Source organism: Ceratotherium simum, chromosome 5 (genome assembly GCF_057802395.1).
Source record: "Ceratotherium simum simum isolate JZ-2026a chromosome 5, ASM5780239v1, whole genome shotgun sequence".
Lineage (NCBI taxonomy): Eukaryota > Metazoa > Chordata > Mammalia > Perissodactyla > Rhinocerotidae > Ceratotherium > Ceratotherium simum.
The window spans coordinates 86,884,010-86,902,912 of record NC_141904.1 but is presented as its reverse complement, the minus strand read 5'-3'; the positions used below and the strand labels follow the sequence as shown (position 1 = coordinate 86,902,912).

At 43.2% G+C, this 18,903-nt stretch overlaps 1 pseudogene across 1 annotated transcript in view; it reads right to left on the bottom strand.

Annotated features, from left to right (window-relative positions):
* Positions 1-5,570: 5,570 nt before the first annotated feature.
* LOC101395223 (coiled-coil domain-containing protein 174-like) overlaps positions 5,571-18,903 on the bottom strand; it is an 18,780-nt pseudogene continuing 5,447 nt past the window's right edge. Inside the window, exons 5-11 of the transcript XR_015552342.1 lie at positions 17,956-18,154; positions 14,350-14,447; positions 12,836-12,981; positions 12,315-12,408; positions 9,387-9,516; positions 7,520-7,672; positions 5,571-6,155 (exon numbers count right to left, since the gene is read on the bottom strand). The product of XR_015552342.1 is annotated as a coiled-coil domain-containing protein 174-like (transcript). The remainder of the gene's footprint in view (positions 6,156-7,519; positions 7,673-9,386; positions 9,517-12,314; positions 12,409-12,835; positions 12,982-14,349; positions 14,448-17,955; positions 18,155-18,903) is intronic.

Sequence of the window (18,903 nt, the reverse complement as noted above, 5' to 3'; positions counted from 1 at the left end):
CTAGTGTGGATGGGGTAAGGGTGTGCGTGGAGGGGTGTGCAGGGCCAGCGGAGGGGAGCGTGTGTAAAACGCTGAGCCTGGACTTCATCTTGCAGGTGACAGCAGAGCCTCGAAGGACTGCAAAGGCGGCGTCTGTATTTAGGGTGCTCCTCCCAGGGGCCGGCAGTGTGGTGGGGAGGAGTGTGTGAGATGTACAGCTACCACAGGGATGAGCCAAAGAGGGGAGCTGCACCCAGGGCACCCTGATTTCTGCCCACAGTAAAAGGGGATTTCCAGTCCTGGGTGCACCTGGAAAGGTACTTAAAAGGCACAGACACAGCAGACTGCCAGAGCTACACAGTGGGGCACAAGCAGAAGAGGGGTGAAAAGGGGAAAAGTTCTCAACAGGCTTTGGGAAAACCAAGTGCACTCGACTAGAACGAAGCTGAGGGGGAAATTCGGGTACAGATGTAAGAGAAAAGGGCATCCCTCCTTCCCTTTACTGGCACAGATCCAAGAATACATTTTTGGGTAGGAACATACACAGCTGTACACTTGAAAACAAAATTAAACTTCGCTCCCTCAGGTTATCTGGTCCTGGCGTTCTTCGCTATTTTCTCCAGTTTCTGGCTCTGTCTGGTTTTAATCAGAAACGCTTTGATAAGGACAGTGAGCAGTCCAGATGTAACCGCGTGACTGCAATCTGTGAGCAGTACAGCTTCAGGCTAGGACAGGCAGGAGAATGAGCCCTCACGAGGCAGGAAAGAAGTGGAGATGGGACTAGGAAAACGAATAGACATTGTCCTCTCTATTCAGTATATAAAGCATGTCCTGGGCAGATGCTTGAATTCTCTCAGCAGATGAGAGGAAGAAAGAAGGGCAGAGCTACAGAGAGAAGCGGATTTCAGAGTAAGCAGAGGTGGGGCCATGCGCATCTGATCAGGCTGAACTGCCCGCTCCCAAGTAAGGTTTCCGCGAGCCTGGAACCTCATGGTCACCGCTCGTCCTGCAGCAGAGTTCATATGCAAGCCACCTGCACTCTCCACCAGGGAGATTTACTGCGGCACCCAGGGCCCTTATTAAGGCAGGTCTCCTGGCAAGACCTATCAAGAACCATAAAAATGATCATTCCGTTGACCAAGTGATCTCACCTCTCAAAGTAATGCCCAAGGGGATGGTTTAAACAGGGGAAGGGAAGGTACTCGGATAAAGATCAATGTTGGTTAAGCCAAACAAAAAGATACTTATAACCACTTCACTCATAATAGTGAAATAATGCTCAGACAGCCAACAACTGAGGAGGTGTTTAACAACGGTGTGTGTCAGCTTGATGAACTATCAGGCAGCAATTAAATATAACTGAGAAGCTCTGTTTTAGAAATAATGTTAAGTGAATAACAAACAAGAAATGGTGTGTTTACATTGATTACACATCCCATAAAAACCTACTGCAGATCATACTGGAAGCAGAGAGATAAATCCTCATCTTTTTAAGGTAAGGACGGTTATTTTTGGGAAGAAGACAATGAAACATGGGTCCCCTGCAAAGACCGCAGTGCTGTCCTCAGACACGCCTGTGACCTAGGAGACCCAGGCTGGGCGCAGGGCCTGTTCCTGTATTCTGGTTTTCAGGAACAACCCTGAACCATGTGCGGAGAGGCATGGAGCAGGCAAGGGGTGGGGGTGAGGGGTCAAGTGTCTTAGGCTGCACCCCACGTTCAAGCTCAGGGAAGCTTAACTGCTGATAGTGACCAAATAGAAGCAGAATACAACGGACCGCAGGGAAAATGCTCACAACTGGGCAAAACTGGCACCAAGCAGTGAGCTTTCAGAGTTAGGGAGAATGTGGCAGTTAGAAACGTGGTAGAGAAAGAAGCCGGTTAAATTGAGGGTAAAAAAGGACTAATATTTCCACTCCCATCACTGGGCAAACCTACCTATACTAGGCATGAATATATAAACGCAGCCCGGGATTTATTAAACACAGCAACAGGAGATCAATACTAGGCTTGCGTGACATGTTTTCACTAAAACACCTTGCTTCACGAGATTACTGTGATTTTCTAGTTTCCCTAAACAACAATCTACACCAATCGCATCATTCTCCCGGCTCCTCCAGCCCCACCCCAACACACACACACAAATATTAAGCTAGATTTCCACAACCTACACTAGCAAAATGCCTCCCCACCAGGCCAGCTCGCAGGGACAGGTGGGAGGACCAGGGAGGTTTCATTTTCTCAACGTTTTCAGCAGGTCAACAAATTCATTTCAATTATCATCACTTACCTTAGCCATATAATATTTTACACGAACTCCTTGACATATAACAGTCCAACTTACTGGCTGAAAAGAAACTAAACACATATGGTGTGGCTACTCCATGTTATATTAACTGTAAAGACCAGTGCCCACCCCCCGCTCCAAATGCTACATTCTACTGTCTCATCTGTGTGTCACAACAAGGTTCGCTGAAAACCATCCCACAGGCTGCACTGACTTTAGGAGGAAATAAATTATCTCACAAGTCTTTGGTAAATGTACAGCTAAATGTAACAGGAACCTCATGTATATGGATTTAAAGTTTCTCCTTTGGGAATTTTGCAAGCAAACAAAATGACTTATTTAGCCGATTGAAACAAACTATCAAAACACAAAGGCCTGGAGAAAAGATTACAATGAAAACAAAGAATTCAAAGCAATTTCTGATATGAAACATTTCGCTTAGCTCTACAAAGACACAAATTACGTGTGGTCATGGTTTCCAAAAGGTTTCACCACTACTTGCTCCCAAGGTAAACACAGCCATAAAAATATCCTGAATGCTGAATGTATACCTGGGAGAAAGCGTTAAATCAATCTGTTAGGTACTAATGGGCGGAATACATAGTCAGACCATGAAGCATGTGAAAATAGGTCATTCAGAGTTGTGCTATGCAGTACGGTAGCACTAGACACAAGTCTTCTGAGCATCTGAAAAGTGGTTAGTGTGACTAAGGAACTAAATTTTAATTTATTAATTTAAATTTAAAACTTGATAATTCAGTTATTGTCAAACTTTTAAATATGTTCAAGTACGTTTGGAACAACCTGGGTATATGAATCTACTTTTTCAAGTATATTTTATGAAATCTAAATACAGACCAAGTATTCCTGATGAAAATTTAGCATCCGAACTGAGATGTGCTATACGTAGATACACAGTGGATTTTGAAGACTCGACTTGAAAAGAAATGGAAACTATCTCATTAATGTTTTTTGTATATTGATTAAATGTTGAAATATTTTGGCTATACTGGATTAAACGAAGTATATCATAAAATTAATTCACTTTTTTAATGTGGTTCCTAGAAAAAACTGAAAACGACACAGGGCTCACATCATATTTCTATAGGGTAGTGCTGTCTTAGCGCATGGATCTCAAGTCTTGAGAACTCTGATGCCATCTGCTGGATACCCTTGTACAAAACAGGCCTGTGAGAAACAGGAAAACTAACACTTGAAGAACTCTGGGTCTGAAGTGGAAGAGGATGTAACCTGGGATCACAAAATACTAAAGTAAATGTATGCTAAGGGGGGATGAGAAATAGGTCCCTACAGTCTTTGAAATCCTAGAGGAAATGTAACTTACAGTTACTAGTCGACAGTGACCATGAGCTAACGTGGAAGGACTACTTCGCCGTCCACCCTAGGCGCCCTGGGCAATAAGAAAAGGTGATTTGGGACCCCTTTCGTGGCCACCGTCCCATCCCCCTGGGCTTACTGCTGCCAGGCTAGTCTTCCCGTGCCTTCTCCACAATGAGCCTCTCCAGTCCTTCTGTTCTACCTTATACACACGTCCTCTTTCCATCTCGCTCATATTTGTCTATTGTTCTCCTCCTCCCCTTCCTTGTTTTTTCTTATGATTCTAGGATATCTAATAATTCTATTTTTTTCTTTTTAATATTGCAATTTTTCTTTTTGTCTCCTCTCCCTTTGTCCCACAAGCTATTTCAGTTGGTTTTTTAGTTTTAGCTCTTACATTGAGGTCTTTGATCCGTTTTGAGTTGGTTTTGTACGTGGTGTGAGGTATGGGCCCAGATTCATTCTTGTGCATGTTGATAGTCAGATGTCCCAGAATCATCTGTTGAAGAAACTATTCTTCCCCATTGGATGGTCTTGGCACCACTGTCAAGACTCAACTGACCACAGATGTATGGAGTTATTTCTGGACTCTCAACTCTATTCCAATGATCCACACTGGATCATTGTCAGTACCACATTGTTTTGATTCCTGTAGCTTTGCAGTAAGTCCTGCAGTCAGGAAGTGTGAGTCCTCCAACTTTGTTCTTCAACATTGTTTTGGATATTCTGGGTCCCCTGCGATTGCATATGAGTTTTAGGATCAGCTTATCATTTTCTTGTTTAAATTTCATATTTCAAAGAGGTATCTGCCTAACTAGGCTGACAGAATGACCATCAACAGGACTGAAACTTTGCCAATGACATGGAGTTTAGAGGTTAAGTTTGCAAGAATTTGGGATTTTTGTCTAATATTGCTTAATATTGGGGCAACAAGCCTGAGAGCAGACGGCATCAGAGAAAGCATGAGTCTGGGAACAAACATGAGCCTAAACAAACTGCATTTAAGTCCCAGATCTGCCATTTAGGTGCCACATAACCTTGGATGAGTCGTTGACCCTCTCTGCACTCCAGTTTGCAATATGCCATGAGAATGAGGCACTCCCATCAACACCACAGAGACTGCACATCACAGAGCCCATGGGAGGCGGGCTCGTTCGAGCACTGGAAGATCTGCTCTAGCATGTTCTTATAGGACTCACTGGCCTGGGAGGCGGCCATAGGAGCCCTGTGGGCCTGGTTGGCCAACTCCTACTGCTCGCCTGCAGCTGTAAAGAGGACACTGAGGTGTAACAGGCAGAAGATGCGGACAGTACTCAGGCACAGGAAGTCCTTCCAGGGCCCTGCTCACCCCACTGTTAGTAAAGATGAAGGGACCTACCTGTCCCTCACTCCAGCCCACGTCTACTCCAATCAGGCTTCTGAGGTGACCTGGCTCCGAGAGTGATGAGGGCCTAGAGTGGGAACAGCAGGGAGGCAGGCTGAACTGAAAAACTAACTCTTATAGCTAAGGAGTATCTGGCTGTCTGACCAGGCCCGGCAGCCTCCACATGTGCCCCAGCCGTTCGACACACACCTACTGAATGCCTACTATGCCTCGGTGGTGATAACTGCCACTTAGGATGGGATGACAATCACAGTAAGTGACTTCAACCTCTACTGTTCTGGATTACCAAGTTCTCCTCCTTGGTCTTCCTTATCTTTCAACTGTCATTGTCTAACAGTCCACCAGCTTCAGGGTCCTCTTGGAGACTAGGTCACTTGCCCTCCCACACAGTGTCCCCTCACTGGCCACTGTGTGACAGGCAAAGGTCCTCCTGAGAGATGCTCCATTAACGGATCTGGAAGCTGAATCCTGGGAACAAAGACATCTGCATGCTAGTATTTGCAAAAGAAAAGGCATGGAGCCTTAGATCTGAATGAGCCGTGGGGGTGCGTACGCAACAGATAGGGCTACAAGCTCCCAGGTGTCAAATAATACAGACTATTTCTCCTCTCTCACAGCTCAACGTAAATCCAGAGGAATACGTCTCCACACCAACTAGAAGGAAAGGAAGGGCCAAGGGCCATCGAGTTCCCACAGCGCCATTCACTCTCTTCCTTGCTGACAAATCCAACAAATCCAACAAATCCATCCTAGGGAAAGGACTGGAACAGAACAGTACAATTCAGTCCCTAAAATTAAGTTATTTTGCCCATTCTTGGAGAGGAAGGCACCCTCAACAGCACGAACTCAAGTCAGAATGCTTTTTAAGTTCATGTCACTTGTTTATAGTATGATATCATATCATCCAGAGTTTCGAAAGTGACCGTGGGGGCTTGCGGCGGGCTGCTGGGGGCAGGAGTGGATGACATGTGTGAAGAACCGGGGTCATGGCTTTGGCCAGAGCGCTGCCCAGGGTCACTCTGCGCAGGGGCAGGTCTGCTCCACCTCTGGCTACCGAAGCAACCAGCTCTCTTTTGACCCACAAAGTAATCTGATGGTGGGGCAAACTCAGGATCTCTCTCAGCCCGGAGATCTGACTGCCTCTTCGACCAGTACCCAAAGGAAAATTCTAGAAAAAATAAGAAAGGGTATTATTAGAACTGATTATTGAGTCAGCTGAATTTTTATTGTTATTACTTCTCAATTATTGTATATATTTCTTAAAAGCCACCTCCAATTCTTTGGAGAACAAGGATAGCAATAACAAAACTATAATGCAAGGTATATGTAATGCCTACAAAAGTATAAGAAACCAGGCTAAGAAAAGGGAGTGACTACTTCCAGATGGGGAAGGATTCAAGGGAGGTTCTGTGGAGAAAGCCTGTAGGCTCTGGAAACACTGCCAGAAAGGCACTAAAAGTACATTTGAGAGAGGAATAGAGAAAAATCAAACAAATCATTTGCTTGATATGATGTCATAGGTACTTAACATTAAAACACAAATTTTATCCTTTACTGAGTTTTAGGGAGACACAAAAGGCACCTGTCCAAGTCTAATTTGGTATCTCATCTCTATTTCTACCAGCAGCACTAATCAAGGCACTCACCTACTTGCGTAGCTTTTACTTTAGTCTTGCATCTCATCAGCTCAAAGAGCATGAGCTAACGTACTACTGAAAACATCCCTTTCAAAGAGGCATAAACCACAGTCTTCTTCCAAAGAGAGGCTGCTGTGGGCACCGTGGTGTATTTACAGAAAAAATTTACAGAAAATTTTGCATAACCCAGTGGAACCATATGTGAATCCAGGTTAATATTCTAGCACGCAGGCTGTTTTCAGTTGAACATAAAAGAGACTGCTAAAAACACAGAGGACATTAAAATACCAAACCTTCCTAAGATATTAAAAAGCGATTCCTGAGAAATGGCATTCCAAAGCTGTAAAACCACAAGGGCAGCACAAATTTTAAAAAACTTCCCCCAAGTACTTCAAAAAAAATCGCCCAGGGGTGGCCTGGTGGTGTAGCGGTTAAATGCGTGCGCTCCGCTGCGGCGGCCTGGGGTTCGAACGTTCGGATCCTGGGCATGGACCGACGCACTGCTTGTCAAGCCATGCTGTGGCCGCATCCCATATAAAGTAGAGGAAGATGGGCATGGATGTTAGCCCAGGACCAGTCTTCCTCAGCAAAAAGAGGGGAATTGGCGACAGATGTTAGCTCAGGGCTAATCTTCCTCACACACACACACAAAAATCGCCCTTCTGACATGACGTGCTGTAGACCCTGGTCTTTCGTAATCATAGTGTCTAGTGCTCCCGGTTACAGGTAGTGTCTGGATATCGAGAAGAAACAAGTTCAAGGATCTGGAGAATTTCTTAAGCCTCAAAAACCACTAAGATTCACTGGAACCACACTCCGATCAGAAGAACCAGAAAAATCTCCTGTGCAAGGCCCAGCACTGGAAAGGGTTTCACCCTGGAGCCCACCCCCTTACCTTTTCCTCTGTCCCACTCCCGGATGTGTGGCACTCCAGGCCTCGTGTCCTTCCTCTCCTCAACAATGACTTCTACTTTGCTACCCTGGGCAGCAGTATGCAGAGTTGGCACGGCCTCTGGTTCTGGCGACAAAGGCCCAATAACACCTCCATCTAGTTTGTGCAGGAGAGTAAGACATCATTATAATAAAGCTTAAAGCTATTTAAAAAACAAACATTAAATAGAACATGCTGATCCTGAGAGTAAAGGTAATAACCAGTATTTACTGAGCACTCATCACATCCCAGGCAGGGGGCTAAGTAGTGTGTATACAGTAGTTCATTTAATCTTGTAACAACCCTCATAAAGCCAGTATTAGTATTCCCATTTTACAGATGAGGAAAATTAAGCTCAGAAACACTACATAGGTTAGAAAGAGACAAGAGCCAGGATCCAAACCCAGGTTGGATGGATTTCAGAGTCTCTGTGTTTCCCACTACGCCACTCCACTTCCCCAGACCAACAATTGAAGGACCAGAAATCCCGAATTACTCAACTAAAATCAGAGTCTCAGACAAAGTAAGGAGACTTAGCGTGATGAAGAGCCTGGAGCCTGGTGACAGGCTGTAGGCTATTCAACTTGAGCCATATTTGAAAAGAACATGGATTTTTAAAAAACACTGTAGTGGCACTTCACATCTTGTGGAAATGACAGATGTTCAGGAGTAGAGCAAAACAGAAACAATATGCAGAGCATGTTACAGGGAGATAGCATTTACACAAAACTAAACAGACAATTTTCCAATCCCTAAATGTTCCTGGGCTCCTTTCAAGACTAAACTGAGGTTGAGTTCAGAATTAGAAAACGGCCCACACTTAGCACACGGCTTCAGGGAGAGTGGAGAGGTTTCTATATGCCCCTAACACCCACACTCCCCTTCTTCCTTCTGGGACTAGAACGCCCCCAGTTTCAGTTGGGCACGTGGCCACCCTGTGAGACAGGCCATTCCCGAGCCTCCCCTGCAGCTGGGTGTGGCCCATGGACTGCGTTCTGGCCAGTGGGATGTAAACACATAGGCTGTGTGTGACTCAGTCACACTCCCAAAAAGGAAGCTGGTTCCCCTCCCCTCTATCCCCTTTCCCCGGGGCTGGATCACGAACAGGTGCTGGGGCAAGCTTCAACCATGCAGCTGAGAGCAACACTCAGAATGGCAGAAACAGGAAGACAGGAGGAAGCCGGGGGCCAGGTGACAATCCAGGGCAGAGCTACCACCTGCCTGGACACCCCTGGCGTCTGAAGTGTTAAAACAGAGAAACAGACGTCTGTCCTGTGTGAGCTGGTCTACCTAGGGGTCTCTCTGTCATGGCAGTCGAGCCCAGACTAGCATAACTCATATAGTGAGCTCAGAGGACTACGATTTTTAACAGTCCTTTGGTAGGCTGTCTCTACTCCTATTTGTAAAATCTTTATTTTATTATCTGACTTTGTGAATGTATTTCTTCTTTAAAATAATTTAATATATAATATCCAACAAAAACTATAGCTGTAGCAAAATAAATTTAGTCTAAACCGTGTGTGTACTGTGAAACTTCATCCTAAAATACCTTTTCTCTAAGCCTCAGTTATTGAACTGTGCTGTTCTATGAAGCAACACAATGTACTGTCTGTTAACATCCTTGTCGACATAAAAAGACTCTCTGGAGCGTCATTCTGCATCATTTTGGTTATAGAAACTGCTCCTGGCAGTACCTCAAAGGTATACCGCTTGCTTAAAGAATAAAACTAAATGACTGCTTTCCATACTGCCAGTTCTGTTGGTGAGACAAGACATCAATGGAACTTAAAATTTTTCCTTTTGAAGGTTAGAAACACGAGCCACGATGTACCTCTGTTTTCCTCCTCTGCTCCGGCTTCTTTTGACTTCATCTTTTTTTGTCGGAGTTTAGCAAGTCTTGCTTCTAACATAGCCTTTCGCTTTTCCTTTATATTTTCTCGTTTTATTCTCTGATCTGTTGTCTGAACAGAATAGAAACTGGAAAATTAGGTACTTCAAGCCAAATTCACAATATTTCTGTTTAAAAGGATGAAATAATTAATTTTATTTTAAAAACAGACTAATTAATTGATTTTCATGTCACTCTAAGAAGCTATCTTTGGTATCTTCAAAATGAAGACCCTTGAAGTACTTTTACACAAGCCATCTGTGTTTTTTAAAGTTTAGTAAGAGTTCTCAGAGCATCCTAGAATGCTTAACATTCGAGAAAACTAACCAATTCTGTTCTACTCTTTAATCCCTTAAACAGCTTTGTATTTTCTTACCCAGGCCACTCCAAAAGTACCATATTTGACACCAAATTTAAAACATGAAACTTACACAGGTTACTTCTGAGCAGATATAATCTTAAAGTCTGACACAGCAAAACAGTATGGCAATTACCTTTATGAAACCTATAATAGTATTCTGATACTGATAAATAATAGTGATAAAACTGTCACTATTTACAGGTGACATGATATTATATAATATATAGAAAACCCTAAAGACTCTACCAAAGAATTGTTAGAATAAAGCGAATTCAGTCAAGTTGCAGGATACAAAAATCAATATACAAAAATCTGTTGCATTTCTATACACTAATAACAAACTATCAAAAAGAGAAATTCAGGAAACAATCCCATTTACAACTGCATCAAAAGAATAATACCTAGGAATAAATTTAACCAAGGAAAGACCTATAAACTGAAAACTGTAAGACAATGATAAAAGAAAGTGAAGAAGACACAAATAAATGGAAACATATTCCACGCACATGGATTGGAAATATTAATACTGTTAAAATATCCAAAGTCATCTATAGGTTCAGTGCAATCCCTATCAAAATTCTGATGGCATTTTTTACAGAAATAGAACAAATAATCCTAAAATTTGTATGGAATCACAAAAGACCCCAAATAGACAAGGCAATCTTGAGAAAGAACAAAGCTGAAGGTATCACGGTCTCCAATTTCAAACAACATAACAAAGCTAGAGTAAGCAAAAGAGAGTAGGGTATTGGCATAAAAACATACACATAGATCAGTGGAACAGAATAGACAGCCCAGAAATAAACCCACACATCTGTGGACAGCTAATTTTCGACAAAGGAGCCAAGAACATACAATGCGGAAAGGACAATCTCTTCAATAAATGGTGTTGGGAAAACTGGACAGCCACATCCAAAAGCATGAAACTGGACCACTGTCTCACACAAAAATTAACTCAAAATGGATTCCAGACTTGAATATAAGACCTGAAACCATAAAACACCTAGAAGAAAACATAGGCAGTAAGCTCCTTGACCACGGGTCTTGGTGATGATTTTTGGATTTGACAACAAAAGCAAAGGCAACAAAAGCAAAGATAAACAAGTGAGACTACATCAAACTAAAAAGCTTCTACACAGCAAAGGGAAACATCAACAAAATGAAAATGCAACCTACTGAATGGGAGAAAATATTTGCAAATCATATATCTGATAAAGGGATTAACATCCAAAATATATAAAGACACTCATACACCTCAAAGCAAAAAAGAACCACAATCTGATTAAAAAAGCGGGCAGAGGATCCGAACAGACATTTTTCCAAAGAAGGTATACAGATGGCCAACAGGTATATGAAAAGGCACTTTCGACATCACTGACATCAGGGAAATGCAAATCAAAACCACAATGAGATATCACCTCACACCTGTCAGAATGGCTCTTAGCCAAAAGACAAGAAATAACAGCGTTGGTGAGGATGTGGAGAAAAAGAGAACCCTTGTGCACTGTTGGTGGGAATGTAAAATGGTGCAGCCACTCTGAGGAAAACACTACGAAAAAATGATCCAGCAATTCCACTTCTGGGTATTTATCTGGAGGAAGCGAAGACACTAACTCGAAAAGATATCCGCACCCCCAGGTTCACTGCAGCGTTATTTACAACAGGCAAGGCATTAGAGGAAACAATCTAAGTGTCCATCGACAGATGAATGAAGAAAATGTGGTATATGTATAAAGCGGGTATTATTCAGCTATAAAAACAGAATGAAATCTTGCTGTTTGTGACAACATGGATGGACCTTGAGGGCATCACACTAAGTGAAATAAGTCAGACACAGAAAGGCAAATACCGTACCGTCTCACTCATATGTGGAATATAAAAAAACAAAACCAAAAATGAGCTCATGCAGAGCACAGATTGGTGAATTTGCCACAGAGTGGGAGTGAGGGTAAGGCAAAATGAGTGAAGGGACTCCAAGGTACAAACTTCCAGTTATAGAACAAATAAGTCATGGGCGTGTTATGTATAGCATGGTGACTGCAGTTAATAATACTGTATTGCACACTGGAAGTTTGCTATGAAGAGATCTTAAAACTTCTCATGACAAGAAAAAAATTTTATAACTATGTACAGTGACAAATGTTAACTTGACTTATGAGTGATCATTCTGCAATATCCACAAATATTGAAACATTATGCTATACACCTGAAACTAACAATGTTATACGATCAACTATACCTCAATAAAATAATAAAATATCTGGTTTATAGTTATAACAGTATTTATTAAATATCAGAAATATCAATCTTTAATAAAATTGAAAGTTTATTTTGATGTACTTTTGTCCATCACTGCTCTGAATACTATTAAATAAATTTTTCAAAAGAAAAAAGCATTCTGAATATCAATTTAAATTTCTAGTTAATTTACTGGATTTTTTGCATCATGGTCCAACAAGAAACAAACCGCTCAAATCCTTCTTAACATCAACCCTGAACTGAATTTGTACCTGTTCGCGTAGCATCTCTAAAGTTTTCATTTGCTTGTTTCTCAACTCTTTATCTTGGGCAAGGCAAAATATCCAACACCAAGTTGCCGGGCCTCTGAAATAAGTCAAAATTATCCAAAGATTAGATTTCCCTGACCAGTCAATAGACTCAGACTAAATTTCCTACCAGAGCAAAGAAACGCAGTGATATTTGGCACAAGTTAAAAGAAAACAGCTAAGCCAAAAGGAGTTAGAAGATGTTTACGTCCTGTTGGCCAGGTGATAACATTACGAAGATTCATTAATTTTGCAGCCATAGGCTGTCTCCATTCTCTTGGGGAACAACCTCTTGGATTAACTGACTCTCTGTTAGGAAGATATTCCCAATGTGAGTATTTTCAGGCTATGAAGTGAACAAGGATATTTTCCAAAGCAGAATCTTTGATTTCTACGTAAGAGCTGCTGCTTCACGAATACCCCTTTATGCTTGCCATCAGTTCAAAGATAAAACAACGATTCCAAATGCTGCATGATGATGCTACGTTTTCCACGAATGTCTTCATAATATCACAGGCCCCACTGGCCTTTTCAGGGCCTCCCTTTCTTCTTCCTCCCACTGCTGGCGCTGAAGTTCTTTTCTCATATCTTCCAGAGAGTAAGAGTGTTTTCATTAGCAGGACTAACAAAACTAGGAGGAGAAGAGAGCAAAAGCTATCTTTAGATTAGAGCTGTGACAGCAATGCTTCTGTTCAGGCAGCTGGATCATGGATAAGTAACTCCAGCTGATAAAGACAGCTTCCTTACAGAGGTTTCTGGCCCACATTGCCACCGGGAAATTGCAAAAACTATTCTCACCGTTCTTGAATCAAGCAGCCCACCTGTTATATTAGCATAATGGAACCTTGCCTCGGCACTCCCAGACAAATCCCTTTCCTTCCCTAAACCCTGATCCCTGGGCTGAATAGGGCGGAGACAGCCCGGTGGGTGAAGAGAGGAACCCTGAGGCCTCCTTTGGATGGTGGTCTCCCACTACAGGGAGCTGAGGGGAGCTGCATGGCAGCTGCACCCGGGCAGCGCCTGGGTGTCCTGTCCAGAGCGGCTCCAGGGCTTCTGCACTTCCTCCTCGTGCCAAGCTTCCGAGGCCTACCTGAACCTGGAGGACTGGAGACAAGGTGGACCCTCTTCTCCCAACACTTTTCCACACAAAAGCCGCCCTTGGCTGAGGGGAATTTTATTCCTGGGATGTTTTAGTAAGTCATCTCTTCCAGGTGTGTCTTAGGTCCCACAGAAAAAAATCTAGCACTATAAGGTCCCTTACTTCCAAAATCCCAAAGATACACAAAAGAAAAAGATTAATAAGCTAACCACCTCTCCTGCCCCCCACTTGCTGTGCAAGTGTATATTCCTTTTTTGGTGAGGAAAGTGATTAGCCCTGAGCTAGTATCAGTTGCCAATCTTCCTCTTTTTGCTGAGAAAAATCGGCCCTGAGCTAATATCTGCTGCCCCCATCTTCCTTCTTTTTATCATGTGTGACGATGCCACAGCATGGAAAAGCCTGACTCAGTGGTGTGTGGTGTCTGCGCCGGGATCCGAACCTGCACAACCCTGGGCTCACTCAGAGTGGAGGCGTGCAAACTTAACCACTACAATCCACCAGGCTGGCCCCTAAGTGTACATTTCTTAAAAACACCTTTCTCCACAAGAGGTTTGTTGGAGTTGATTTGGTTTGGGCTCTATTCTATGTCTGTGTACTCTGTAAATTAGACCTTCCTTCTAACTAAACAGATATAGCTCTAACTTCTTGTCCTTTTTTAAGTAGCTATACATATCTGGATGATCAACCAAATTCAGGAGTTTGTTCACCGAGTGTAGATGTGTGTGTATGTGTATGCTAACCATGAAAAAGTGCTTTCAGCAAATATTCTTACATATTAAAAAAGATCTCCTTAGCTGGAGCCTCCCAAAGGTAATTAACTAGAAACTGCCTCTGCCACACAAAACAATCCCTAGGTTCATATTTCAGACCTGGGCAAAGGTTCACTTATCACACACTTACAGCCTCTCTCTGAAGATTTTTATCCATCTCCTTAGCAGATCTGGCAAATCCTTTTCATACAGCGCCCAGGATACGCCTAAAGAATCCATATAGATTAATCCAATCCAGAAATAAAAGTAAAAACATGAAAGAAGGCTTTGTTTTGACATAAGGAGGCAGGTTCCCTAGGTGAGGAGTCGGAGTACAGCAAAAATTAACATAGGCCTCTCTACACGGCAAAGCCCTCAACACTGAGACGACTACCACTAGAAAAAGAACAGCTTTTGTAAGATTAAAAGTTGACACAATAAGCTTCATGGCTGTGCCCTTTATTAAATCTTGGTTTTAGAAACTGTAGACAATGATTGATCATATGCGTCTCTGATTTCAAAGATAAATGCCCCATACAGACCCCTTAAGCTGCAATAATCTCAGAATCCCATTACCTTTAACCTGGTTTAGACAAATCCCAAACATTTTATCAGCGTATCGTGAATAATCCTGCCTCGTACTCAGATTCCTCAACTTGCTCATTTCCTTTCACAGTCTCCGATCCCAAATCTGACTTTATTTCTTGACCAATGTCGGTAAATTCTTCCCAATGAATTCAGGGAAATTTCTTAACAAGTCACTGTGTATTTTTGGGGACTCTTTTAATTCACTCCAAGCAGCACACATTTGGTGTGTGGCACAAAAACACGTCAACAGCTATGAGCTAGGCTGTAATCACTTTACTCCTTTGTTCTTCCTTTTTCCTCCTCTGCCCAAACTAGACAGCAGTTAGAGACAAGAGGAGCCAGGCAGACAGCAAAGCAAAATCGAAATACACGGACTCTCCCTATAACAGGAAATACGGGCAGATCGTCCAAGGGGAGGAACATTTTATTTCCATTGCCAGGATACAAGTCCGGGAGTGTTTCTTACTTTTTTAAATTATGGGGCGGGAATTTCCCCAGCCTTTAGCAGGTTGGGCTAGACACACAGTAAGGGGCCAGAACTCCTGCTGGACTAACGCAAGGCCAGATTCCCACGTGCTTTTCTTGGCTTTGCTTTTGTTATTGGCACTTTCTTTCCTCTCGCACATGCTGACTCCAACTGCTGGCTCCATGATTTAAAAAGCGGAATGTGTGGGAATCCAAGTGACTATAGTCCTAAAGCGGATTACAAGAAACAGTCCTCCAACTCCTGTAAAGTGGGAGTGCCCTTCTTCACTTTTTTTTTTTTTTTTAAATGAATGGAGAAGAAAAACCTCTCTAGCCAGATGGTCTGAGTAATTACGGAGCAAGTACTCTTTGTGGAAAGTGTTTTTCCACCACCTCCAACCCTTAACTACCAAAAGTGGAGTTGACAAGCAGTTACAACTCTGGAGCTTAATTTTAAAAACAAAAACAGTGTCAGAACCAAGCTTGCAGTGCGCCTTCCTCACCATATCAGTGCGCCATGTGACACCTTCCATTGCCCTCCCAAACTCTTCAGATCACTGGACAAATCTCCTGTTTGTAACAGGACTTACAGGCGTTAACAAGAGAAAGAAAATACACTTAAAAACCTTTCAAAGGGAGATGAGATTTCTGCTGTGAAAAGCCATCCATAGGCTACACTGCTTCTGGAGAAGGTAGCCTCTTAAAACATACAGATCCCATCAAACACAAGCAGCAAGACAGCAGTCAGCAACTGCTCTTGTCTGTAATTAGCAACCCACTGAGCAAGCTCTCAGGAAAACCCTTTCTCGAGAATTACCTGGTAGGAGAGTAATACGGGAGAGCTCAGGAGAGCCATGTCTTCAAAGGGCTCTGGGGGAGTTAAGGCACATGCCACGCCTTCCCAACAAACAGCAGGCAGGATATAAAAAGTACCAACAGTTTGCCTCAAATCTTTTTCTGCAAGTAATAGAGTGCCGGTTATGTGTCAATAATAAATAAAAGGCATCGACGCCTTAAAGGAGCAGAAGTATATTTAAGTACTACCAGAGTTCAGATGAGGGAGAAGCCCTTCAGACTCAGAAATGATGAGGAAAGCGTCCACGGAAGAGACTGCGTTATGCGGATGCCTCTCCTTTAGGCTGCTCTACAGCAAGCATGCATCCACTGGCTAACCTACCCCAAGTAGAAGCGTGGTTTTTAGAAGGTAGGTAAGGAGACACCTGTTCTAAAACCCAAGAGAATGTTATTTCTGGACCAATGTGGATATCTGCAGTGGTGTGAAGATGCGGATTCTCTGCGGTCCCCAGACGGCCCTAGAGTAGCCGGGACTGCTCTCTTCAGCTCACAAATGACTCCTGCTCACGGGGCCGATGCTGGCTGACCCCAAGGAGTCAATCCAAGGCTCACCAGACAATCCTGAGAAGTTCCTAACAAACACCCCGACGAGGACACCCAGCTCTTAGAAGGGAAGACGGGCAATTGGGCTCGTCGCTACGAGCCCAGGAGGTGGCAGAGCAGGGCGTTACTCCCGGGACATGTTCCTGGCATCAGTGCATCTCTAAGCACAATTTTAGTAACTTCTTTTTTTTTTTAATTTTTATTTATTTATTTATTTTTTCCCCAAAGTCTCAGTAGATAGCGTTGTATGTCAGTAGCTGCACATCTCTTCTAGTTGCTGTATGTAGGGACACAGTCTCCTCAGCATGGCCGGAGAAGTCAGTGCGTCGGGGTGCAGCGCCGGGATCTGAACCGGGCCTCCAGCAGCGAGAGCGTGCGCACTAAACCGCTAAGCCACAGGGCCGGGCCCCAGGCACTCTGGAACAAGCCTAAACAGCATCTTAGGTAGAGAAAATCATTATACTGGAATTTTCATTCTGATCTCTTTATTTAGTGACACAATGGAAATTCTTCTGTAAAGAAAACACTGGTTTCTCCACCATTTGGGCCTACCCAGGGAGGTAAAACTCAGAATAATTTTAATAACAAAGCTTCTCACAGTCATAGCTCATTTCTATTTACTAAAGACAGCAGTTTCTTGCAGCTAGCCTAGAACACTCTCTACTTCCTTGAAGGGAGTGTAAAGGCAAATAAATCAGGGAACTAGGCATCACCACCCCTGCATTACAGGTGAGGAAACTGAGCCTCGGAGGTCAGGGAAGACTTGACCAGCGTCATATATATCGCCAGTGAAAGGCGGAGGCAGTGCCGTCAGAGTCGTAAGGTCCCATACTGCCAGAAAATGTCACAGCCCCAGAGTAAGGCTTTCTGGGCCAGTCTCTGCCAGGCCTCTTTTCACAGGAAACAGAGATCACCACCACCCAGATGATGCCTCTCACACGAGGTCTGAATAAGGACGTGGTGAGACAGCAGTCTTGTGTGGTAACAGAGGAACGTGCTTCTGCCTAAACAATCCTCTTTCACATCAATGAGACAGGTGGACTAGACACCTCTCCTGTGCTCGGGCACAGTGCTTAGCACCACGGCAGGAGCTCAGTCTTTGTTTTGTAATTATTTCTTCTATTGGAACCTTACTGTTTTCTAATGTCTGTAAATCCAATCTTACTTAAAGTGTAGTCTCAAAAGAAAGAAAACTTTAAGAAGAATAAAAAGAAAATGGCTTGATAACAACCAAACAAAATCCACTCTCAAAAAGTAAACAGGAGTTCTGATGATGTTAACATGACCTCAAATCGCATATCACCAACCATTCTTCACTGGGGTCCTGGGTGGAGGAGAGTGCGTCGCTTTTTCAGAAGATTTTCTTCATCATCGTCCTCGTTTCTCCTGCCTTTCTAGAATCTCTGCTGGCACCAAACGCCTCCATTTCTTTTTTTTTGTGTCTATTCTATGAGTCTTCTGCTTGTAGAAATCCACCAAGTGTATATATCCTCCACTTCTTCTATCTAGGACACAAAAACCAATCTTTCTTGGGATTCTTGACATCAAAGAAGAAAACTACACGTGGAATCCAGTTATGCAAAGTGCAGCAACATCTCCTCGCTGGGCAGCTACATCACTCCCTTGATGGTTCACTGAGTGGATGCCTCCACCCCTGGAACACTTTACAAAGACACAGAGCCACCCACCGGACCTCCACAGGGGAGCTGTAAGTAGGCCACTGGAAACATACACATAAGAAAACATCTTTAAAAACCCTAAAGGATTTTCTACTGCCTTCGTCAATACACTGACTGAGCAATACTGTCTCTAGAATGCAATTTTAAGATCACAAACCATTTGATTTCAAGAGACTCATACAGCCAATCCGTATAACACAGAAGCAGAATTTACCGTATTTCTCATGTCAGACCAGGGACAATAGATCTTTGTTGCTATAGGTAATACACCTTCTCCAATCATGCCTGGGCCGTGTATCACTTAACCCTAATTATATTGTTGTGGTATGGTGCTTTCCAGCGTCATAACGCCAGGTCAAAGAAGTCATCACAAGAAATCTTTTCAATCCAATAAACACCTACTTTTCAGGCAAGGCATGGTGCCAGGATCTGCAGGCATACCTGGAAGAGCTGTGTGAGACACTTTGTCTGTCTTGTAGCTTACGATCTATCTAAACTAAAACACACTGAAGGTTAAATAGCAATCCCATGACTCTGATTTAATTTAAGCCAGGGCGAATGATGTATTTGCAAAT